Source organism: Adiantum capillus-veneris, chromosome 28 (assembly GCF_014529385.1).
Source record: "Adiantum capillus-veneris isolate H3 chromosome 28, ASM1452938v2, whole genome shotgun sequence".
NCBI lineage: Eukaryota > Viridiplantae > Streptophyta > Polypodiopsida > Polypodiales > Pteridaceae > Adiantum > Adiantum capillus-veneris.
In genome coordinates, this window is record NC_140958.1 from 24,246,241 (window position 1) to 24,262,244 (window position 16,004).

The 16,004-nt window shown below is 44.2% G+C and overlaps 1 pseudogene; it reads left to right on the forward strand.

Moving 5' to 3' along the window:
• The first annotated feature begins 206 nt into the window (after window positions 1–206).
• Window positions 207–12,717, forward strand: LOC147420183 (uncharacterized; annotated as a pseudogene).
• Window positions 12,718–16,004: the final 3,287 nt, after the last annotated feature.

The window sequence follows — 16,004 nt, forward strand, 5'->3', positions numbered from 1 at the left end:
CTCGTCCTGCTGCACCGGCACGCCATGGCTCCCCAAAGGTTGCATCCTCCAAAGCTTTTTTCCCTACACATGGTATCAGAGACTAGGTCGGCCGCCAAAGCAGGCAGAAGCCCGCATTCACTATTTCCGCATTAACCAGATGGGCACTCTACTAACACCCTTGTTTACCTGATAGGCTTCACTCTCTCCCTCAATTCTTGGACGATATGATTGCGTTTGGGTTGTGTTCACTTCTCTTCCCCACTCATCTAGAGCCTCAGGAGTTTGTCACCCTTCGGTCAGCCTCTATTTCTAACGCATATATCAAGGGATTTGGTGAACCATGTCATTGGAAGACAAAAGCAACATATAGCACTGTCTTGCAAAGCTGCTGCACTCTCTCTCCTCTTCCACAAGAAAGCTCATTTGAAACTTCAAAAGGCTGAGCTAAAAGATGTGGGAGTATTAGGTCTTGAATCCGAGAGGCCATACATGGTTTCATGTGGAAACTACATGGTGCGAGAGGCTGTTTTTGAAGAAGAATACTAGGCTGCAGCATGGTTGCATGCAAAAATCTACACTGGAGGACAACCTTATTTTTGGTATATCGAGAGCTATCAAAAGATGTTTGCAGAGCAAGAGTTTACTGCTTTAAAAAGGAGGTGTTTGGGAAAACAAGGTCAATGTTTGAAGTGCATTTATCTACTGGCGGGGCTGCTCCAGAGGGACTTTGGAATGAGATTGGAATGATCTCTCGACTCACGTTGGAGAGGGGGAATGTGGGAACACACCCGACACAAAAACAGGGGCCTCTCTATAACTCAGGGTATCCACAACACCCCTATCCTCTCGGAAAACACCTTCAAATATACTCTTTACACTAGCAGACCACCACCTGCTCAATTTCCACTGCTCACACACTCCACAAATCCACCACATAACACACACTTGCTCCCACGGCCTGTCTCCACCCTTACACACTCTCACAACCGCTCAATCTCACTCTCTCACACAAAACACCGTTGATCCGGGGGGCACACACATCCACACAACCGGCACCAAGGGGAAACATGAAAGCAGGAGAAAGAGAAGGGGGGAAGGGGAAACAACATCAAGATGTGGCAACGGTGGCTTTACTTCAAAAAGCATGTACACTGGCTTGCACTACCATCACTATGGCCATTTTTCAAGAAAAAGTTACAAAGGGGTTGATCTATCAGAGGACTCCGCTTTGCAGGCTTCATACGGCACCAAAAAAGGCCTCAATTTGACTAAAATTTGATTTGGAATTTACACTTTCATTGGCCCATTTGGCATCTTTTGGAAGGGGTAGCCGCTTTGCCTTTTTCCTTGTGCTCTCTCTTTCTCTCTTTGTACTTGGGGGGTGCAATAGCGACGTCGCTATTGCCCCTTAGTACTTTCATTTTTTATACTTTTCTTTCATTTTTTACCCCTTTGGGGCTACCATTTTTCACTTCTCTTTTGTTCTAGCTTTGACCCTTGGCCACAGTTTGTCTGGCTTCCACTTTGCTCTTACCTTGGCTTGCCTAGCCGCTTTGCCTTTTTCCTTGTGCTCTCTCTTTCTCTCTTTGTACTTGGGGGGGTGCAATAGCGACGTCGCTATTTCCCCTTGGTACTTTCATTTTTTATACTCTTCTTTCATTTTTTACCCCTTTGGGGCTACCATTTTGCACTGCTCTTTTGTCCTAGCTTTGACCCTTGGCCACCGTTTCTCTGGCTTCCACTTTGCTCTTACCTTGGCTTGCCTCCTGTTGGCCCTTGCCTTCATCCCTGCTGGCCCTCGCTTGGCCGGTCTTGGAATGGCTTGCTTACATCTTTTACTAGGCGGGCCCCTCAGGCCCTCTCTCCTTCTCTCCTTAGGGTCTGCCCCACACTTTGCCACCACGGGATTGCTCCCCTCCTTATGTACTGGCTGACTTTCATTTGCAGGATACTCCTCTTAATAGACACCGGGGAGGGGGGCCATTAGCGAGGTCGCTATTTCCCTCTCCCCCTCAACTCTAAAAGTTTGGGCCTTTGATGGCCGCGGGCACGTGCCCTTGTTGGCGCCTGCCACGTCATCCCTTGGAAATCGTTGCCGCCAGACAGTGTTCCCCCTCACGCAAGCGGGCGTCACCCTGCCCGCCCAAAACCCGCAACAATGCACCCAACAGGGCCGCGCGACACCCAGCGCAGCAGCCCCTCGAGGGTCCGCCATCATCCATTTCCCAACGGAGTTGCCCACCTTTGTGATGCCAATGGGAAGACCTTTATTTGGTCAAATACCCCTGACTCGCGGCATGCAGCTCCCCATGTGGGGTTTCTTCTTCTGCCACGTGGCAGCAGCCCTCCTTTGGGTAGTCTTCATGGTCTTTTTTCCTTATATAAAAAAATCCTTCACACTCATTTGCTTTGGCCCCACTTCACAAGTTTGCCATATTTTACCCAGAGGTCGGTTTCCCAAGCCGCAAAACCCACCGAATTTCCACTGTGCCGATCTCGGGTCAGGAAAGTCTTTCCACCTTCTGCCCGTTTTGAGCCCGCTATCCGAGGCCGTCCGAAAATCAAAGAAATTACCTGCAATGTCTTTCTTAGCACCTGCCACCAACTTCGACTTGCCATATCTTACTGACCAAGAACCCGATTGACGCGCTATCAATTTGTGTTGGCTCCTCATGATGCACACTATTACCAAGAACCTTGGCGAGGCCAAAAAGATGCCAGATGCAAGATCCCCCAATGGGGTCAAGTGGGCTCAGACCCGGCCACCGGGAAAATTTTAATCGACCGTAACTTGCTAACCAGAGCTCCGATTCACAATCCGAGAAGACCAGCATGTTCCACAACTCGAGCACTACACATGTATCCACTGACACCTACTTGGGCTGCCTGTCCCCAACTGCCCTGTCCGTCAGGGATCTACTACACACTCTACCTTTAAACTTCAGTATCTTGCACACTCTACCTTTAAACTTCAGTATCTGCTACACACTCTACCTTTAAACTTCAGTATCTTGCACACCGAGGCTCCATTTGACGAGCCATCTGGACTGGCTTCTAGAGCACGCTGAACACTACATTCTAGAGCACTGACATGGCATCTCGGGTACCTTCATCTGCTATCCTAGTTGAGCCAACGTGGAGCTTTTAAGCCTAAGAAACTACATGGAGCATACACTTCCGCTATCCTTTGGTTGCCTAGGCCTTTGGTACCTGTCCTAGCCTTCTGCACTGCACTTGCCTGCACCCACTTCTTGGTATAGACCATCTCCTAGCTCAAACCAACTTTGGTTGCACCATCATTGCCCAACCCCCTCGTCGAACATTTATGTTCAACCAAAAGCATATGTACAAAACTTTAAAACTGGCACACCAAACTGACAATTAAGAGAACTCGCAAAACCATAACTGTATAGCTATGTACAAAACCTTCATCTCCTTTCTCTTGCACATTGCATGCTTTAGGTGGGTTGCCCACCCCCCTCGACTACAATTTGATGCACCTCGAGCACTAAGTCCCTTTCAAAATATAATTTGAGCCGCACACCATTCACCATGTTCCTAAGAAGCTTGCCATTTGCTCTTACCAACTGATAGGTCCCATTCGAAAAGGCTTTTTGCACTTTATACGGACCTTCCACTTCTTCTTGAACTTTTTCTGGAATGTGAAATCCAGGGTGCTCCAATCTTGAACTGTAGAAGCCTATATCATCCATAAAGACCCTGATAAATCGGCCGAAGTATGGACCAAATACCCTGTTCATCCAATCTTGGAAGGTGGCATATGCATTCACCAGTCCAAACGGCATCCAGCGGTAAGCGAAACAACCCCATGGAGATATGAATGTGGTCTTCAACTGGTCTTCAAGTGCAATCCCTATCTAAAAATCCGTCCATAATCAAGTATCTCTCATGTCCAGCCACATGGTTTAGGATTTTGTCTTGAAATGGCAAGGGATAGTGATTCATCTTGGTCGCAGAATTCAGTGGCTTGTAGTTGACACACACTCTCCATTTTCCATTCTTCTTAGGGGTTATGACCACTGGCAAGACCCACTCTAACTCTTTCACATAGTATATGATGCCTGCATCCAGCAACTTATTGATCTCTTGCCAAAGGGCCTCTTTTTGGATTTCCCCTAGTCTTCTCAGATTCTGTGCTTTAGGCTTATTTCCCTCCTTAAGAACACTCTTGTGCTCTACCCCTTTTGCACCTTGCAAATGCTTGTATTCCATCGTAAATAGATTTTGATAGGAAGCACACAATTGAACATAACCTTCCTTTTTACCTTTGGTTAAATATTCACTCAACATGCTTGAAACCTCCTCTATGCTTAAACCATGAGCTTGAGGCTGCAGACCTTCTTTTTTAGGTGGGGAGTCATCTATGGTGACTCCGAATAAGTCTACATCTATCTTCAGCATGTCATCCTCGCTCTCGTCTACCCAAAATGATTGGATAAGCATTATCCCCTGCTTTCATCACGAAAAAGTCTATAAGGCACTCTATGCCCATCACCTTGACCTTCACATCATGAGCCACACCCAAACATCCGGCCTTAGTATGGCTAGCCATCCTCATGCGCACATTTGACTTGACTACTGCCTTGACTCCCATCCCTTTCATGGCTGCTTCCGTCATGACACAAACCTGTGTTCCACCGTCTATGTAGGCTTGTACCTGCATCCTCTTTTCTATAATCGCATCCACAAGCGGAAGAACGCTGGTGGGGCTACCTACCCTTAAAGCCATGTTTTGCACCACTTGCACACTCCCCTTAGCTCTCGGCAGCTTGGTGCTAACACTTGTGGACCACTGTCTCCTTAGCTTTGGATTCAAAGCTAACAGCTGACCAAAAGTAATGTTTGCCTTTTGATTTTAAACATCACTCACCAGATTGTACTCGGGATAGCCACGCCCTAGCTGGAAATCCGCTTGTTTGATTTTGCAATGCCTCCTTCTTTTGCCAGGCTTGGGTTGCTCTCTACCTTCGTACACCTTCTCTTTGCCTTTGCGAGCTCTGATTTCCTACTCTGTCTCTATCTCCCTCTCAGCTCTTGCTCTCTTATTGGCCAAAACTTCGACATCCTGCCTATCCACCCTAATAATATTCACTCTTGGGACCTCACCTCCGTTTGACGGAGCTGGCTGCACAGGATTCTCTACCGCTTGCTCTCTTGGACCATTGAATTTTCCTTGAACTCGACCTCTACCAAAAACCAGGTAGATGCCTCCTCTTTCTCTTTGTGGTTGAAGACAATCGGGTAGATAGTGCCCCTCTTCTCCGCAATTGTAACATCTACCTGGCAGCGGCCTTGACCTGCCCCTTGCTCCTCTTGGCTGTCCTCTATCCATCACACTGAGCTGCAAATCTTGCATTTTCTCGGACAAATCTTGCACCATGCGCATCCAATTTTGTGACACAATAGCTACACCTCGGTTTCATGATTTTCCTTGTGTATAGCCTCTCTCGGACTTTGTGGTTGAACATGGGCCATCGTCTCATAGCCTGACACACCCTGATCTATCTTCTTCTTTATCTTGCTTCTCTTTGATTGGGCAATCGTCACCGCACCATTGTAATTCTCTGGGCTCTCGAAATCGACTTTCTCTCTCACCTTGGGATGCAGACACGCCATGAACTTATCCAGCTTGAAGTAGTACCCATTAGCCAACTGCATGGCTGTCGCTAGTTCTGCCCAACATTCTTCAAAATGACCCAAAAACAGATTGAACTCTTCACTTACATCTTGCTTAAGCGCCTTCAGCTTTGCATCCATCTCGACTAGGGACGCCTCCTTGTGAAAGTTGTGAAGAAACATCACCCGTAGAGCCGGCCATGCTTGCCTCAACGCTTCATACCATACTTTAGCTTTACCATGCATCACCAAAGGAAAAGTTTGCATTTTGCTATCCTCATTCGACATACGCAATGATAGCATATACAGCTCAAAATCCGACATCCACTCGTCAGGGCTCTCTTCGCCTCTAAAAATCCATCCATAGCTTCTAGCTGCCATGATTTCCAATGCGAGAAACCGCTTCTTTTCGATTAAATGGGAGCAATCAGTGTGCTCCTCCATGGGGGCACCAGAAGATGGAGAGGGGGAATGGGGGAACACGCCCGACACGAACACAGGGGCCTCTATAGATCGGGGTATCCACATCACCCCTATCTTCTCAAAAAACACCTTCAAAAATACTCTATACACTAGCAGACCACCGCCTGCTCAATTTCCACTGCTCACACACTCCACAAATGCACCACACAACACACACTTGCTCCCATGGCCTGTCTCCACCCTTACACACACTCACAGCCACTCAATCTCACTCTCTCACACAAAACATCGTCGATCCAGGCGGCACACACAACCGGCACCAAGGGGAAACATGAAAGCAGGAGAAAGAGAAGGGGGGAAGGGGAAACAACAGCAAGATGGGGCAACGGTGGCTTGATTATACTTCAAAAAGCATGTACACTGGCTTGCACTACCATCACTATGGCCATTTTTCAAGAAGTTACAAAGGGGTTGATCTATCAAAGGACTCCTCTTTGAAGGCTTCAAACGGCACCAAAAAAGGCCTCAATTTGACTAAAATTTGATTTTTTAATGGGGGGGGGCTTTAATTTTGGAATTTACACTTTTATTGGCCCATTTGGCGTCTTGATTTGGCATCTTTTGGAAGGGGTAGCCGCTTTGCCTTTTTCCTTCTGCTATCTCTTTCTCTCTTTGTACTTGGGGGGGTGCAATAGCGACGTCGCTATTGTCCCATGGTACTTTTTTTATTTTTTATACTTTTCTTTCATTTTTTACCCCTTTGGGGCTACCATTTTGCACTGCTCTTTTGTCCTAGCTTTGACCCTTGGCCACCCTTTGTCCGGATTCCACTTTGCTCTTGCCTTGGCTTGCCTCCTGCTGGCCCTTGCCTTCATCCCTGCTGGCCCTTGCTCGGCCAGTCTTGGAATGGCTTGCTTACATCTTATACTAGGCGGGCCCCTCGAGCCCTCTCTCCTTTGGGTCTACCCCCCACTTTGCCACCACGGGATTGCTCCCCTCCTTATGTACTGGATGACTTTCATTCATGGGATACTCCTCTTAATAGACACCGGGGAGGGGGGGCATTAGCGAGGTCGCTATTGCCCTCTCCCCCTCAACTCTAAAATTTTGGGCCTTTGATGGCCGCGGGCACGTGCCCTTGTTGGCGCCTGCCATGTCATCACCTGGAAATTGCCGCCTCCAGACAGTGTTACCCCATCACGAGGGCGCGCACCACCGCGCCACCCTGCCCGGCCAAAACCCGCAACAATGCGCCCAACAGGGCTGTGCGACATCCAGCGCAACACCCCCTCGGGTGTCCACCATCATCCATTGCCCAAAGGAGCTGCCCACCTTTGTGATGCCAATGGGAAGACCTTTCTTTGTGTCAGATACCTCTGACTCGCTGCATGCAACTCCCCATGTGGGATTTCTTCTTCTGCCATGTGGCAGCAGCCCTCCTTTGGGTAGTCTTCATGGCCTTTTTTCCTTATATTTAAAAAACCCTTCACACTCATTTTCTTTGGCCCCACTTCACAAGTCTGCCATATTTTACCCAAGGCCGGTTTCCCAAGAAGCAAAACCCGTCAGATTTCCACTACGCCAGTCTCGGGTCAAGAAAGTCTTGCCGCCTTCTGCCTGTTTTGAGCTCGCTATCCGAGGCCGTTCGAAAATCAAGGAAATTACTTGCAATGTCTTTCTTAGCACCTGCCACCAACTTCGACTTGCCATATCTTACTGACCAAGAACCTGATTGACGCGCTGTCAATTTGTGTTGGCTCCTCATGATGCAACTATTATCAAGAACCTTGGCGAGGCCAAAAATGTGCCAGATGGTAGATCCTCCAACGCGGTCAAGTGGGCTCAGACCCTGCCCCCGGGATAATTTCAATCGACCATAACTTGCTAACCAGAGCTCCAATTCGTAATCCGAGAAGACCGGCATGTTCCACAACTCGAGCACTACACATGTATCCACTGACACCTGCTTGGGCCACCTGTCCCCAGCTGCCCTGTCCGTCGGGGATCTGCTACACACTCTACCTTTAAACTTCAATATCTTGCACAACGGGCTCTGTTTGACGAGCCGTCTGGACCGGCTTCTAGAGCACGTTGAACACTACATTCCAGAGCACTAACTTGGTATCTTGGGTACCTTCATCTGCTATCCCATTTGAGCCAATTGGAGCTTTTTTAGCCTAAGAAACTGCATGGATCATACACTTCCACTATCCTTTGGTTGCCTAGGGCTTTGGTACCTGTCCTAGCCTTCTGCATTGCACTTGCCTGCACCCTTTGCTTGGCATACACCATCTCCTAGCTGAGACCAAGTTTGGCTGCACCAATGTTGCGGGATCGGGTAGTTGGTACTCTTGATGATACCACATTAGGTACGATAGGTTTGGAATCAACAAGCTCAATGAAACCAAGATTTTTGGCTACCTACTTGATCAGTGCATGCAAGATAGCATCAATGCCATGACGTATGAATATGGAAACTCTTTGAAGACTATGTTAACAGTTGTATTTTACTAATTTAGTGTCATAAGTATGTTTGTTGGTTTTGTTTATTGTCAAACACAATCCTATACTTCTTGTCAAAGCCTTGTTTTAGCCTCTTAGTTGTCGGTTATTATCATGCTAAAAACTTTGTATGGGTTATAGACACTGCCACATAAAAAGTGGTAAGACCACCCTTTATATTTTGGTCGACTGTCTCACGCTGATGGTTGTTTGAGGGAAGTACACACACACACACACACACACACACACACCTATGCTATAGTCAAGGGGCGGACTTCTACTCATGGTTTTAGGTGAATGAACTATGCCATGGTCTGTCTATCTTGAGTCCATTGTCAGTAATTTGGGCTTGAGGGGGGGGTTGTTGGGCATGAAAGCTCGGTAATGGTGTCTAGCCTGTTGTGGGAAACTCCCTTATATCATGCAGGTGTAAGAGTCAGTTTGCATGACCTTTTTTGGCTTTATATACATTGTAAGGTTTTAGAATCAATCATCAATAAAATATAGCGTGTTCTTTTGTTGCTTCTCTGTGTATCGAAGCTCTCTGTCTCTTTTTTCTTGTCCTGCTGCACCGGCACGCCATGGCTCCCCAAAGGATGCATCCTCCATAGCTTTTTTCCCTACATTTTTTAGCATCCATGTTTGTCTGCTTTAACAGTGATTGGTAGCACAGTATTTAGTACATTTTCTTAGTATTAAACATTAGATTCAATACATTTTTATTTCATAGTCCCTTGTCTAGGTTTATGAATCAAGAAGTCTAACTAAGCTAGTTTAACCAAGTTAGGCGTTAGAGATCTTCTCTTAATACCATGGGGAATGCCTTCATAATAAACAAGGGTTACTTTAGGTTCTTAATCCGATTTAAGCAGCATTGTGTGCAATGTACTAGGGCTTCCTAGTGGGCTTGGTCCCTATTGACCTTTAGCTTAATTATTATAAAGGGAGTTTACTAGTGTGATGAGCCTGGCATGGGCGATAGTGTCAATATGACCCCCCAAAGTTACAAGATTGAAAAGCAATGAGAAAACAAACAAAAACAAAAGTGCAAAGAATGTAAAATCTTAATTTGGTACTTCACTACATGTATTGCCTATGGTACAAGAGCCCTAGAGGTTCCCAATGTGGGCGCTTTTTCTTGAAAAGCAAAAAGCCCAAGGCATACAAAATAAGGACACACATCAAAAATCGAATTAATGTGAAAAAACTTTGGGGGGTCAAAGAAAAGTGAATAAGTCACGTAATGATTTCATGAGCAATTCCTTTTATCATAGCTTAAGTACAAGGTTTTCTAGGTATTGCCTCTAGTAAGCCCTCAAACATGAAATACTTTGCTCTCGCGATTAAAGAACTTAATTGACCAGAGAGAATTGAAATTCTTGCCCATGGTATTAATAGTTGACCTCTAATGCCTCTCGGCGACCCCAGACTTGTTTAGTTTTTGACCTTAATAACTGCTTACGCGTTTGATTATATTACAATTTAATGTTTACTGCTAACAAATTGTTTAATATTGTGTTACCAATCGATTTGTTTTCCTACAACTGCATATGCTTTTTAATTGTATATGAAATGCAATTATTGTGCCAATTTTGGTTCATTTTGCAATGATTGAAGAAGACTAAGGACATTCCATCTCAGATGCTCTTCCACCTCGACCAACGGGCTTCATCTCAATAGCTTTTGAGGAAGCAATGTACATTAGGAAAGGGGGCATGTTAACCCTCACAGATGGACACCTTATTATTTATTTGATTGAGTCATGGACCAAGCTTGTCGGTCCAATAGGTGTGTAAATGATTGCCGATGAGAGACACACCACTTATCTTATTTTTACAGTAGTTTTGCAACAATCGGCCACTATAGGCACCCATCTGTGAAAGGTTTAAACTCTTATAAAAGGTCCATTTGACCTAAAAATCCTCATTCTTTGAGGTGCAAGCTAGGAAGTGCTCTTGCTCCATCTTTGTCTCCTTCTCCTTCGTGTGCTCACGTGTGTATGTGTGTGTGTGTATGCTTGAGAGAGAGAGAGAGAGAGAGAGAGAGTGAGAGAGAGTGTGTGTGATCGAGCATTGCAACGGCATTGGTGACAGCGGAAGCTCCTTCTTCTTCGCAGTGCAGAATCCTTCAAGACGGACACATTGAGCAATGAGTAACACACCCCTGCTCCTTTGAGCTTTCTAGGATCTTCTAGTTGTAGCTTGCAGCCATTTGTGGCTCGCACATAGTGCACAGGTAAGTTCCCAGCCTCCAACACATGCAGCAAAGCGCACACTGGTACGAGAATAAGAGGAACGCACTAATCATTAAAAAAATGAAATTCACTATCATTAGTGTAACACTTTACAGACTAGGCATTGATGGTGTGCTTCACAGATGTGTGCCAATGAGAGGAAGGATGGAAGTGATCACCAAAGCTCATAATGGAGATGTTGGAAGGCACTTTTCAATTGATATCACATATAAGAACATCCTTCATGCATGAGTATGGTGGCAAACTATGATGGCTGATGTGAGAGCTTTCTGAAAAACATGTGATATTTGCCCAGGAATGGGGAGGCCAAAGGAAACTGATATGATCTCACTGACTTGAGTGTATCCACTGGAATTTTCATGAAATGGGGTATGGATTTTATGGGGCCATTCAAGAAAGTAACTCTAAGAAAGAATAAGTATATTGTTATGGCCACCTGTTATGTCAGCAAGAGGGTTGAAGCAAAGGACTTGCTGGACAACACTGCTAAGTGAACAACTACATTTTTGTATGAAAACATTTAAAAATGTAGATATGGATGTCAAGTAGAAATAGTTTCAAATTAGGAAACACACTTTATTGATGAAACTTTAGATATTGACTGAGATGTTTTCAGTAAAGCACCATAAATCCACATTGTATTATCCTAGGTGCAATGGACAAGCAGAGAGAAGCAATAAAACCATTAAGATTATCCTCACCAAGATAGTTCAGAAGAACCACACAAGTGGGACAATAAGCCTCATACAGCTTTATGGGCCTATATAACTGTCTACAAGGTTACTACTGGCCTACAAGTTTTTTTCTATGGCACACATGCAGTATTACCAATGGAATTTTCTATTCCCAATTTGAGAATGGCAGTTGAATATGGAATGGACTTTAATCAAAATTTGAAGCAGAGACTCGATGAGATTTTACAATTGGATGAAATCAGCTAGAGGGTCATGTTAGAACAGGAAGTAATCTAGCAAAGGAGGAATCACTGGCATGACAATAAGACTAAGGTCAAGAGAATTTAGATAAGGTGATTTGGTACTACTTTATCGGTCCAAGTTGGGACTCCAGAAACCAAATTTGAAAATAGCTTGGTCAAGATCCTATAAGCTAGTGGATTGGGTGTTCTTCAATGGTATGATAAGACTCATATATTTGTCAGGGTTGTTGTTTTTAGGAGTATAAAATGGGGCCAAGACTAAGCTATACTATGCCAGAATAGAGAAAATTCCAGTAGAACTAGTACCAGAGGTACCACCTGAATCAAATGATGAACCCTTGAATTTTTTCATATCAAACCAGTGGAGAAAATTATAGAACTTGTGTAGAATCAACCTCAGACTAGTCCCAAATTCGATAAGCCAGTTCAGAACCAATGGGACAATTTAGTCACATCACCTAACAATCACCAACAAAAAATAAATGCCACAATCATACGAAAGATCTTGTTAGTAATAAAGATTATAATGCAGCAATGCATGTGTGACATGCCACAAACGGTGCACATCATTTCAAGACAACCAAGGAGTGGTGCATTCATGGAACATTTGCGTATAACTATGCAAAGGGTACGCCCATTTTCACTTTACTCACAAACTCGTGTGCCGCTTGCATCACCGCTTGCAAAGATTTCCTCAAGCTTGCAATAGAAAGCCTCTTCGCGCCACACAATTACACCCTCAACAGTTGCAGCAATGATACCCAAAACTCCTCATTGCTCTGTGTACGAGTCTTTTACCACAAGTAAGTCTTCTTATAGACAAACTTGCTTGTTTGATTCATGTATGGGCAGACAAAAAACTTCACAAAAAATGCAAGCGGCATTAGACACCATGACTACAGAAGCAGAGAGTTTAAAAGCCTCAATAGCAGAAGCCATAGGAGTGGCAGTGCACAGTAAGATTGCCAAATACGTGTTTTAAGAGAGGGAGTAGAATCTGTTAAAACTATGGTGCCTAGAGGTGGTGGTAGAGGCCACAACATTACCCATTGATGCAAGAATCACACAACAAATATTAGCTACATATCAAGCTGACAAGGGCACAACAGTGGTGAATGGTAGAACACTGGAGCTGACAACGAGTGATTTGGCTCACGTGTTCAAAATCCTAGATGCACCAAAACCCACACTAGCCACAACTAATGAAGTTAGCAAATTTTTGAAGGACAGCAATTTGGCTAGAAGAACCTCAAGGGTGGTGCATAGGGAATTCTAGTAGCTCAACTAGAAAGCACTTCAATGTATTGATTCATTGCAAAAACCATTAGCCTAAAAAAAAACCAAACGTATCTCTTTGAAAAATTGTTTGCCATGCTGCTAGCCAAGATCTAGAACCCAGAGACCAGTATCAGTATTATTCAGTTTCTTTATACCAGCATGGTGCAATAGACAAATAAAGCCAAATCAAGAAATTTGTTCAAAGCCTGGTATGTATGTCAATTCCTCTATTGGGCAGACTTGGCTCCAATACACGTCAATGTTCAGACACTCTGAGATAATATGACTAAGGATATGGCACCAAATATCACAGTGACATCCTCTAAAGAAACAAAAACAGAAATAGGGAAAATAGCCAAGATCAGAGCTAAGTAAACAAAGGACACTGCGAAACAGCAATATGAGGGCAAAGGAAAAGAGAGAACGCAAACTGGGGCAAAACGACTAACAACCCAGAGAGCAACTGGGTCACCTAACAAAAAGTAGAAAACAATGGATTTTCTGAAAGGATTTAAGGCCAAAGCACAAAAGACAGTAGGTACTGAGAAGCCTCTAGCAGACACAATGGATCTTCTAAAAGGTTTTAAGGCCAGATCACAAAAGACAGTAGGTACTGAGAAGCCTCCAGTAGACACAATGCAAAGACAAGAAGGAGGGCAACCAAAAACACAAGACTATTGATAAAGAGACCAACACTGAACAAGCTCAAACCAACACCATGCCTGAGGACAACCAGGCATAAAGTAGTGGCTCAGAGCCTACCCAAACCCAAATGCCCATAGTGAAACTGGACAAGCTATAGTGTCTACAATAGCAACTTCTCAAGGACAGACTGGTCATGAAGAAACCAGATCGCATTGCATTACCATATGCTTTCCCAGTGATACTGTATGAAATAGACCACATCAATCCATATACCATCACACAAGCATGCACTATGGCAATCCAATCTGACTGGAACACCATCGTCAATTCCAAAGGCCAGATGATGGAAGCCTAGGCATCAATTTCCAGCTCAAAGGTGGAAAATATGAAAAAAAACCTTGAAGAAACTCAAGCTAAGCCAGAAAAGATCAAAAAGCAAAAAGTTGGGTGGATGCAACAAATCTTAGAATTACAACTTCAACAACAACACCACAACAAAGAAGTGCAGGGCCTCCGAAAAAATATAGTTAAAGTAACTGATGCAAATAGGGTGTCGGAGGAGGAGAAAGGAATTGCTCAATAAGACACTGACAGATTCAAAATATTGTTGGAAGAAAAACAAGAAGACTACAAGAATCTGTACTAGAAACATCATGTTAGAAAGGATTCTATAATGGAGAAATATATTTATCATTCTCTGGTATTGATAATGGATAAAAATGGCAATCTAACTTTGAATGTGATTGATCTAGAAAATGTCATTGAATCTTGAAATCATAGTCATCCTTGACTATGGGGTAGGGAAAATAAATTCATAGCTAGTCCTGTTGCTTTGGGTAGAGGATCCCTTTTTACCTGAATTCTTCCATAGTTGAAAGGGTTAGCTATTGCAAGCATGTCTTTCATAGTAGATTGGCAAGGTCTACTAGATCTGTGAGAGACTAAGCTACTACAAGCTCATTTATGATACGCATACACTTAAAACTTATGAACATTTAAAAGAAATCTTAAAGTCAAAACAAGACAAAATTCTTTATAGAATATACTTGCTCATACCTGACTGCACGGGATATATTTATCCTTCCTTGACTTATACTTATGACTGAGATAACTACTCAATTACCCTTGCTCTTTTATGAACTTTTCCTCTTTTGGTCCCAAGCCTTGACATGTTGGTACATTAGCATTTAATCAAGTTCACTTGTCCTCTTTTCATTCCTTGGACTTAAGTGGCCAATCTAAGTTGGAAAATACTTTTAGAAGATTAGAAATTTTATATCCATGGCAACACACAATGTCTAAATGTTGTACCCATTTTTTCACGTTGGAGAGGAGGAATGGGGGAACAAACTTGGCACAAACACAAGGGCCTCTCTATAGCTCAGTGTATTCACAACACCCCTATCCTCTCAGAAAACACCTTCAAAGAAACACTTTACACTAGCAGACCATTGTTTGCTCAACTTCCACTGCTCACACACTCCACAAACCACCACACAAGGTACACCTGCTACCATTGCCTATCTCCACCCTTACACACACACACACTCGCTCAATCTCACTCTCTCACTCAAAACACCGTCGATCCGGGGGGGGGGGGCACACACTTCCACACACCCGGCACCGAGGAGAAACATGAAAGCAGGAGAAAGAGAAGGGGGGAAGGGGAAACAACAGCACAGGAGGCAACTGTGTCTTGATTGCACTTCAAAAAACATATACAAAGGCTTGCACTGCCATCACCATGGCCATTTTCAAGCAAAAGTTACAAAGGGGCTAGCTTGCTAGAGAACTCCACTTTGCAGGCTTCAAACGACGCCCAAAAGGCCAGGAAAAAAGCCCTTAATATGATCCAATTTTGACTTTTATAGGGGGGGCCTTTAATTTGAGAATTTGCACTTTAATTGGTCCACCTAGCACCTTGAATTGGCATTTTTTGGGAAAGGGGCACCGCCTTGCTCTATCTGCTCTCTTCTTCTCTCTTTTGCACTTGGGGGGGGGGGGGGGGATTAGCGATGTCGCTATTGCCCCCTAGCTTTCTAATTTTTTATTTTTTATCTTTCATTTTTTTATTTTTTATTTTTTATCTTTCATTTTTTTACCCCTTTGTGGGCTTAACTTTACACTCCCCTATATGCTTGACTTTGACTCTCTCTCTCTCTCTCTCTATCCGACTCTTCTATCACCTCTTTCTTCTTTTCTTCTTTCCATTTGCTCCTATTTGGTCCAACTTCAACCTTTTCATTTTGCTTATGCTCTTTGCTTGGAAGGCCTTCTCCTTTTGGCTTTGACCTTTATGTGGCCTTCGTTTTTGCTTGGCCAATTTTGCCGGGATGGCCCTTCCTA